Source organism: Ascaphus truei, chromosome 14 (assembly GCF_040206685.1).
Source record: "Ascaphus truei isolate aAscTru1 chromosome 14, aAscTru1.hap1, whole genome shotgun sequence".
Taxonomy (NCBI): domain Eukaryota; kingdom Metazoa; phylum Chordata; class Amphibia; order Anura; family Ascaphidae; genus Ascaphus; species Ascaphus truei.
Genome location: NC_134496.1, coordinates 2,900,110 through 2,909,255, shown reverse-complemented (window position 1 = coordinate 2,909,255; position 9,146 = coordinate 2,900,110). Strand labels below are relative to the sequence as shown.

Sequence of the window (9,146 nt, the reverse complement as noted above, 5' to 3'; positions counted from 1 at the left end):
AAGGTCACGCATTGATTACCTGTTGGTCTCGTCCCCTCTTTTCCAGAAAACATCCAAAGCTAAGATATATAATGCCTGTATATCAGACCACTCCCCCATAGGGCTCCAAATACAGTTGGACCCTGATATGATGGTCCAGAAAACATGGTAATTCCCCTCCAAATTGTTAGCTCATCCATAATAAATGGGCACAATTCAAAAAAAAAAATGTACACTAGTATTATAATGTATATTTTTACAGTACGAACGCCTGTAAGAGTCGTGCATGGAGACGCAGCGTCTCCATGCAGTTCTTACAGGCGGCTTTTTTTTCTATCAGCTATCACCCTTTACAAGTTTAAGCGCAATAGCAGAAGGTGGGGTGAGGGGGGGGGAAGCTCGGACGATCGGGCAGATTTTTGCTCGGCCTGAACAAAACGCGCTGAACTTTTTGTGAATCGCACCTTTGGCTTCACTTTTTAACGGCCGAGCAAAAATGTTCCAATCGGCCGCAAAACACGCTGCTTAGTGCATAGCCCCCTCTGTCTCTCTGTGATGCTGCAGTGATGGAGAAGTCTCTGCACCACGTCACGGCTCCCTCCTCAGCACCAGCAACGGAGTCCCTCCCTCTTTCTCTCCCCACCTGCTCTTCCCTTCCTCTCTCCCCTCCTCCCTCTCAGCAGCCCGATTCCTCTCTCCCTACCCCCCCCCCCTCACACACACACACCGCAGCTCCAGCCAACCAGTACTGACAGGCAGGGCAGGGACCAGGAGGGACAAACAGGAGCCATAGGATAGCAGCACAGCACACACAGGGAGCTGTGACACAGCACACACAGGGAGCTGTGACACAGCAGCACAGAGGCTCTGTCTTAATGCCCCATCGCAGAGAAGCAGTGACAGAAAGATAAAGCCAGGTACCGCCCTCAATCCCTCTGTCTGCTGTATTTTATCCTTATTTCTCTAGTATCTTCTCCATCCCTCAGTCTATTATAATACACCTCTGTTCTGACTTTTATCCATCTGAATTTCCGTCTGTGGCTTTCGCTATCATGTAATGCTCTGTTTCTGGCACCTCATCCTTTTCACCCTTTATATATATATATATATCTGGCACCTCATCCTTTTCACCATATATATATATATATATATATATATATATATATATATATATATATATATATATATATATATCTCTCTCTCTCTCTCTCTCTCTCTCTCTCTCTCTCTCTCTCTCTCTCTCTCTCTCATTTATGTAATGGCTTTTCCTCTAGCTTCCTATTTATATTTCTGGATTTCTGTTTATATTTATTACAACATCGCTCTGTGTCTTTATCTTTTCCTGTTCTCCATCCGCTCTCTGTCATGGCATCCGCCTATCTGAATTCTATCCATCTTTAGCTATATCTCCATCTTGCCTCCCTCTGTCCTTATTTTTCTCTTCCTCCACCGCCCTCCCCTCCTCTTGCTTTCCTGCTCACTCTCCCTCCCTTCTCATGCTCCCATGGGACATTCCTGTACCAGTCTTTTAACCCTTCCAGTGCTAGAAGGGCCTGCAGTGCATCATCGTCCGCCATCTCTTATTCTATGTTGTGTTCTCTACCCAATGTGTGGCCGAACCACCAGTCACTAAAGGGTTAAATGATGTGTTCTACAGATCACTGCCATTAGAGAGGTCAACAGAAAGATTCTGAGTGGGTCCTTGTGAGTGTATGTGTGTGTATCTTTGTATGTGTGTCTGAATCTATGTATGCTGTATGTGTGTGTAAACCTGTCTGTGTATCTCAATCTGTGTGTACAGTATGTGTTTGTATATCCTTGAATGTATCAATGTGTATGTACAGTATGTCCAGTATATATCCTTGTGCCTGAATCTGTGTATGTGTGTATCTCTCTGTGTGTCTGAATCTGTGTATGTGTGTATCTCTCTGTGTGCCTGAATCTGTGTATGTACAGTATGTGTGTATATCTCTGTGTGCCTGAATCTGTGTATGTGTGTATATCTCTATGTGCCTGAATCTGTGTACAGGCAGTCCTCGTTTTACAACACTTCGCTTTACAACGAATGGCTTATCCAACGCTATGCAATGTATACCTATATTCATTTTTACAACGCAAAAACGGCTTATCCAACGCTCTAACGATGCTTTGCAAAGTTGTTTATGTGTATATAATATATATCATATAATATAATATTATACTTTATAATATATTATATTATTAAATCACATGATATATTATGTTATATTATATATAATACAGTATATACACTATATAATTTATGTGTGTGCTGCATGTCTTATTGCCGGAGTAAAATATTTTGTGTATTTTAGCATTAAAAATGCCTTCAGGAACGGAACCTTTCATTTAAACAGTGTTCCTATGGGAAAACGTGTTTCGCTTTAAGACGTTTCGCTATCCAACGCCATTTTGAGTAACGCATTGTGTTGGATAACCGAGGACTGCCTGTATGTGTGTATCTCTCTGTGTGCCTGAATCTGTGTAGGTGTGTATATCTATGTGTGCCTGAATCTGTGTGTATGTGTGTCTGTATATATCTGTGTAGGTGTGTATCAGTTCTACAAATGTGTGTTTGGTGTCTATGAATTTGTGTTTCTAATGTAATGAAGTCCTTCTGTGTATTTGTACTGTAGGTTGGTTGTGTGTTTATCTGTGTACATCTGTTTCTGTTTGGGTTTGTGTATCTATGTATCTGCACATGCATGTGTGCATATATGTGTTATTAATCTATGTGTATGTATCCCCACCTGGCAGTGTAATTAAGACACCGTGTGTATATGTCAAGGTGTATTTAAAGTGGTGTATGTCTGTGTCTGTCGGTGCTGCTGTGTGTGGTCGTGTGTTTAGTAATTAATATGTATGTGGTGTTTGTCTGTTTTGTGTTATGAATAGATAATATTTCCTCCCCCGTCCCCACCTGCCATATTTTGCTTAGCTCTAGCACAGCACAATACACAGCGGCGTCACACCTGGGCGAACATTGTGTGATGGAGAGACAGATACTCTGTGCTTTGGCGGAAGGCAATGGGCCTTATTATGATGCTGCAAACTCTTGCTCTCAGATCCACCCATTGCGCGGACTCCTATTACTGGCAAAGAATGTGTTTACAGGGCAGCACAGGGAGGGGTACATAGCGCTGGGATCTGCAGGTCCCCAACAAGGAGATTATAGATGAGAGGTTTCGATCCTCTGCAGATATGTTCCAGGTAAAGCATTAGGGAAGCCTTACACGGCGTATCTTTCTAAATGGATAATGTTGGAGTAATGTTCTGCAGATCAGACTAGCAGGCAAAGGATTTGTGTAGTAATGGGATGTGTTGGTCTCTGTTACAAATTGATTAATGGAGTGTAGTTTTGCATATCTTGTTTAGGTGGATGATATAATGATAATAACATGAACAGACAATGCTCTGTCTAGTTTCTCACTGATGGTTTACGGTATCTGCATATCTTCCTAACGGGAAGTTAAAGGAACAATGTTTTTCTCATGTAAGTTTAATGTAATTGCATGTTATAGAGCCATTTCACCGTATCTTTCCAACCTTGGGAGTACAGTATATGGAGCAATCCTCTGAATGCATTTTAGGTGCGGTATTGATCAAAGTGTTTGTCTACGTATTTATTGCAGAGATAGTTTCCTCCAAGGGCCAAAATCTGGCGTTTGGGGGGTTCTGCACTGAACTATGGCAATGTGATGAAAAAGCCTGGGGGTTGTTTATTAGTATTTAGTATAATATTTATTTTTATAAGTCTCCCAGCTTCAAACTGGTGTGAAACAAAACTGCACCAGATTTATCCATGGAGAACATCACAAAATATTTTCCTTGATACATTTGGTGTTGATTTTAGCACCGGTTTTGTAGCTGGGAGACATTGATAAATAGATGTAGGGGAAAATGTACTATGTGTTTGCAAAACTGACGCATGGAAATCTTATTTTAAATTGCACTAGTGTGAGCCTATGCACCAACCTGGATCTCAATCTGTGCCATCAGCTGGCATCAGTGGGGCAATGCCCTACATCTGTCTCCAGAAGGCAACAGTCAGCACATCTCTTTAACTACACACAGGTCAAGGGGGCAATTGTTTAAAGGTCCCCCTGTCAGAGACGGTGGTGGTGAAGGGCCCTGCAAACCTTATATCACAGAGGGGCTTGTAGCCCTCCCTAGACATGGCATTAATGAGTGAATGAGTTGGTGACGCTCTGCAGTGAATGTGTTTACCGCATCGTGCTCAGCACCAGTCTGTAAAATTGGGGCAATAGCGGTGCAAAAGTGATGTGTCAAAGGAAAGTCATTCCATTTGGGGTTGATAAATATGGTGATGCGGTTTTGTTCGGCCCCAATTTTGCAGTCAGGAGACTGTAATAAAGAGTCCCCGTATGCATTCTGGGACATCTGGCACAGTGACGCGTTTCACTCTCGGGGGAATGTAAGAGTTACAGCTGTGACCCTATGATCAGCAGAGGGTGTTTTCCATGATCTTAAGCATAGTAAATAGCCACAAATAGTTTTTTTCTGGGGGGGGGGGGGGGTCATTTTTTAAAGTCTCCCGGCTGCACAACTGGGGCAAAATAACTGCACTCAATTTATCGAGAACATTTTTAACCCCGGGATTTTTATATCTTTCACAGATCTGGTACAGTATTTTTGCCCCAGATTTGCAGCGAGACGCTTTGCTGAATGACTCCCTTTGTGGCATCAGTAAACGAGATAATAGGTAAAGCGTTTGGAGTTTGGACTCCAGTTCTCAAGGGCCACCAGCAGATCATTTTTTAAGGATATCCCTGCAACAGAGAAGCACAGAGAAAGCGACGAGGTCACAACAGTCCCCTTTACGTTGCACTCAAGGGAAAACAGAGTAGGTATTTACATAAGGATATAGTATGCACTAAGAGAACTGATAAGTCCCAATTACAGTGATATATTGTCCAAAGGAAGGACTAAATAGTCCTGCTCAGGCTGACACTTATATCCAAAAATGGCAGACTGTCTACTGCTAAAATCAAAAACAATAAACTTGTAATAGTATCAAACAGTAACGCCGAAAAACAAGTGACAAATAATGCAACATATGTGTCTAAAAATGAAATAAAATAAACCCCCAATAGGGGAGCAGGCGGGAGAATAGATAGTGTGGGGGGCACTTGGGGCAGATACTGGGAAGTATATGCAAAAAGAGTCATTGCAGTGTATAATTGCGCTTCCCTAATTATAACCACCAGTCAGCGTGTAATAAGGGCGGGGTCTTGATTTTAAGGTATAATATAGCATGGATACAGTAGGCAATAATATACAATATGGGATATTACCATATATATCCAAGTGGTATAAAGTAATTGGTAAATAACGAAATAGTTAAACCATAAGTAACTATAAGTTGAGACTATTGTATCCCACGGAGTACCAGAAGTATCAGAAGGAGATGGCACCACAATAGGCTGTCCAAGTAAAAGCCACAAAGAGAAAAAGCCTTATATACAACCGAGCTCTTGTAGTGTAGTAAGACCGCTACCACATTCACTGCCGAACTCCACAGCTGAACCTGCTCATGGACGCCATCCGACTGACGTCATAATACCCCAACGCGCGTTTCCTGTGATGCGTCACACTTCTTCAGGGGGGAGGAGCTGCCTAGAGAGGCTACAGTATCTGTGTAATATACCCTAGTTGGAGGAAGGGTGGGATCAGGGTAACCAATCAGTTCGATCGCCGTGGTGATATACTGTAGTTATCAACCGGCTAGCATAGTTGCAATGTCAATATAATTATGACAAGTAATTATTGATAGGAGGTACAAATGATATACAAATATTTACACACATATACTGTATATATACACATAGAACAGCAATCAGGTGTGTATAGTGTGCAAGCCTCATGAAATGTGGAAATTAACATGATATATGTCCATGGAAGGGCAAGCACATCCGATGATGGACAGGATTGCATAAAATATATAATGGATATTTGGGGCAGAATAGTATGGTCACTGCAGGTAACCGGTTCGGTTTGAGTGTGTGGGAGGTGTAGGCCTGTACTAAACTAGGTGGCCCGCCCGAAGGACAAAACGTGTCTCTAAAGTTAAGCTATATGCCTGGATCACCCTACCCCGATGGAAAAGTGAATGAAATTAACCACACATCATAAACACATTAAATATCTACAATAAGAAAAGTATTTAGTGTGTTCCTGCAGTGATTAAAATAAAGGAAGAGTAGATGAAACCCTTGTTCATGCCGTGGGGTGCAAGTGTTCCCAAGGTGTGGATCCACCTGCACTCCCTCTGCTGCAATCTCCTCTACGAGGGACCAATGGAACATGTTCTATGCCAATGAAGCTGAGAGCATTAACATCACCCCCATGTTGATCATTAACATGCCTGGCAACTGGTGTATCACGATGGTTACGTACCGATCCCAGATGCTCCAAGACCCTTATTTTAAAAGGTCTATGGTTTCTGCAATGTATTGTTTATTGCACATACAGGTAAGCAGGTAAACGACACCAGTTGTCAGGCAGTTGATAAATGTTTTAATCGGAAAAGAAACTGATCCCTTGGAGTCAGAAAAGCTTTTAGCCAAGCTCATTGAAGGACACGCCTTGCATCTTCCACATGGAAAGAACCCCTTAGGTTTTGGGCCCAAGCATGCCCTGTCCTTCTCCCTAAAATGGCTCTGCAAAAGTAAATCACTCCAGTTCCTTGAGCATCTGCTCACCATATTAGGTGTCGACCTCAAAACCTTTGCTAGGTCACTATCCTGTACTGATCTGGTTATAAGTGTCAGCCTGAGCAGAACTATTTAGTCCTTCCTTTGGACAATATATCACTGTAATTGGGACTTATCGGTTCTCTTAGTGCATACTATATCCTTATGTAAATACCTACTCTATTTTCCCTAGAGTGCAACGTAAAGGGGACTGTTGTGACCTCGTCACTTTCTCTGTGCTTCTCATATGTATATTTTTCCCATGCACCAGGTTTAAATACACTTTGTGATTTTAGGTTTGACCGATATCTTGCCATTATCTATTTCATATCCCTGCTTCAGCACAGGTGGCTCAATCAGTGGCTCAGTCAACTTAAAACCTGACATGTTGGTGGCCCTTGAGGACGAGTTGGCCACCCCTGGTTTAGACATATATTAGAAAGTCGAAGACTGAGCCCTTGATTGAGCCACCTGTGCTGAAGCAGGGATATCCTTAAAAAAGGACCTGTTGGTTGCCCTTAAGGACTGGAGTTGGCCACTCCTGTTAAATTGTATGGAATTATCCCGATAGCAAGGCTGTTTTATTTTACATCAACAACAGACAGCTCATTTGGATATTGGGAGCTTGACAGTCAGGATTTGGGTGTTCTGGACAAGATAAATATTTGAACCCCTTCACTTCTTTGCAATACGTATCAGGCCTGCCTGGTACAGAAGGGAGTTATAACGGATGAGTGAGGCTGCCTGCCAATGCTGAAGGCACACTGGGCCTTAACAGGCATGTATATATGATACAAGCTATCTTCTTCTTCTATATTCTATATATATATATATAAAACTGAAAATTTTGGTTTTGAGTGTCTGTAGACAATTTGATTGGTCCGTCGGTCTGCCCGCCCTCCAACGGCTCTCATTGGCCGGTGTGTCTCCCCCCGTGTCCCGCCCCCCCACCCCGGCTCTCATTGGCCGGTGCGCTCTAACCCAGGGGTCCCCAACCCCCGGCCACACTGCTGCTGCTGCCTGAAGTGAGGCACCCTGGTGGTGCCGGCTGTTGCTGTTGCTGCTGCTGAGTTTTGTTCCTCTGATTGGTCGGCTTTGCCGACCAATCAGTTAAAACCGGTAGAAAATAGGCTGTTGCTGTTGCTGCTGCTGCTGCTGCTGCTGGGGGGGGCTTAACTGAGACGTGTGAGTATTTGCCCCCCAGCTCCGTTTTGCCCCCCCAGCTCTGTTTTTGACCACCCCGCTCCGTTTTTTACCCCCCAGCTCCGTTTTTGCCCCCCCGGCTCCGTTTCCCCCCCCAGCTCCGTTTTTGCCCCACAGCTCCAATTTTTGCCCCCCAGCACCGTAATTGCCTCCCCCCGACACACACAGTGACACACACACACACAGTGACAGACACAGTGACACCCTCCCTTCCCCCCTGCCTTCCCCCCACCGCCACCCCTGCCTTTCCCCCCCTGCCCCTGCCTTGCCCCTCCTGCCGCCCCTGCTTTCCCCCCCGCCACCCCTGCCTTCCCCCCCCGCCACCCCTGCCTTCCCCCCCCGCCACCCCTGCCTTCCCCCCCCGCCGCCCCTGCTTTCCCCCCCCGCCGCCCCTGCTTTCCCCCCCCGCCGCCCCTGCCTTCCCCCCCACCGCCCCTGCCTTCCCCCCCCAACGCCCCTGCCTTCCCCCCCCCCAACGCCCCTGCCTTCCCCCCCCCGCCGCCCCTGCCTTTCCCCACCGCCGCCCCTGCCTTTCCCCCCCCCGCCGCCCCTGCCTTCCCCCCCCCGCCACCCCTGCCTTTTCCCCCCTCGCCGCTCCTGCCTTCCTCCCCCCACTGCCCCTGTCTTTCCCCCGCCGCCCCTGCCTTTCCTCCCCCCCCGCCGCCCCTGCCTTTCCCCCCTCCCACCGCCCCTGCCTTTCCCCCCCGCCGCCCCTGCCTTCCCCCCCCCCCCGCCGCTCCTGCCTTTCCCGCCCCGCCGCTCGTGCCTTTCCCCCCTTCCGCCACCCCTGCCTTTACCCCCGACGCCCCTGCCTTTCCGCCCCCCCGCCGCCCCTGTCTTCCCCCCCCCCGCCGCACCTGCCTTCCCCCCCCCCCCACCGCCCGTGCCTTCCCCCCCGCCGCCCCTGCCTTTTCCCCCCTGCCGCCCCTGCCTTTCCCCCCCTGCCGCCCCTGCCTTCCCCCCCCGCCGCCCCTGCCTTTCCCCCCCCGCCGCCCCTGCCTTTCCCCCCCGCCGCCCCTGCCTTCCCCCCCCCGCCGCCCCTGCCTTCCCCCCCCCCGCCGCCCCTGCCTTCCCCCCCCCCGCCGCCCTTGCCTTTCCTCCCCCACCGCCCCTGCCTTTCCCCCACCACCGCCCCTGCCTTTCCCCCCCTCCGCCGCCCCTGCCTTTCCCCCCCTCCGCCGCCCCTGCCTTTCCCCCCCTCCGCCGCCCCTGCCTTTCCCCCCCCGCTGCCCC

General features: G+C 47.6%; 1 protein-coding gene across 12 annotated transcripts in view; it reads left to right on the top strand.

The window, feature by feature from the left end:
- Window positions 1–707: 707 nt before the first annotated feature.
- Window positions 708–9,146, top strand: part of KIF1A (kinesin family member 1A) — a 376,457-nt gene continuing 368,018 nt past the window's right edge. For 5 of the 12 annotated variants that reach the window (XM_075569525.1, XM_075569526.1, XM_075569527.1 and 2 more), the window contains exon 1: window positions 708–896. The gene's annotated coding sequence lies outside the window, so the exon portion shown is untranslated. The remainder of the gene's footprint in view (window positions 897–9,146) is intronic. The other 7 variants (XM_075569533.1, XM_075569531.1, XM_075569530.1 and 4 more) reach the window with 2 other exon arrangements.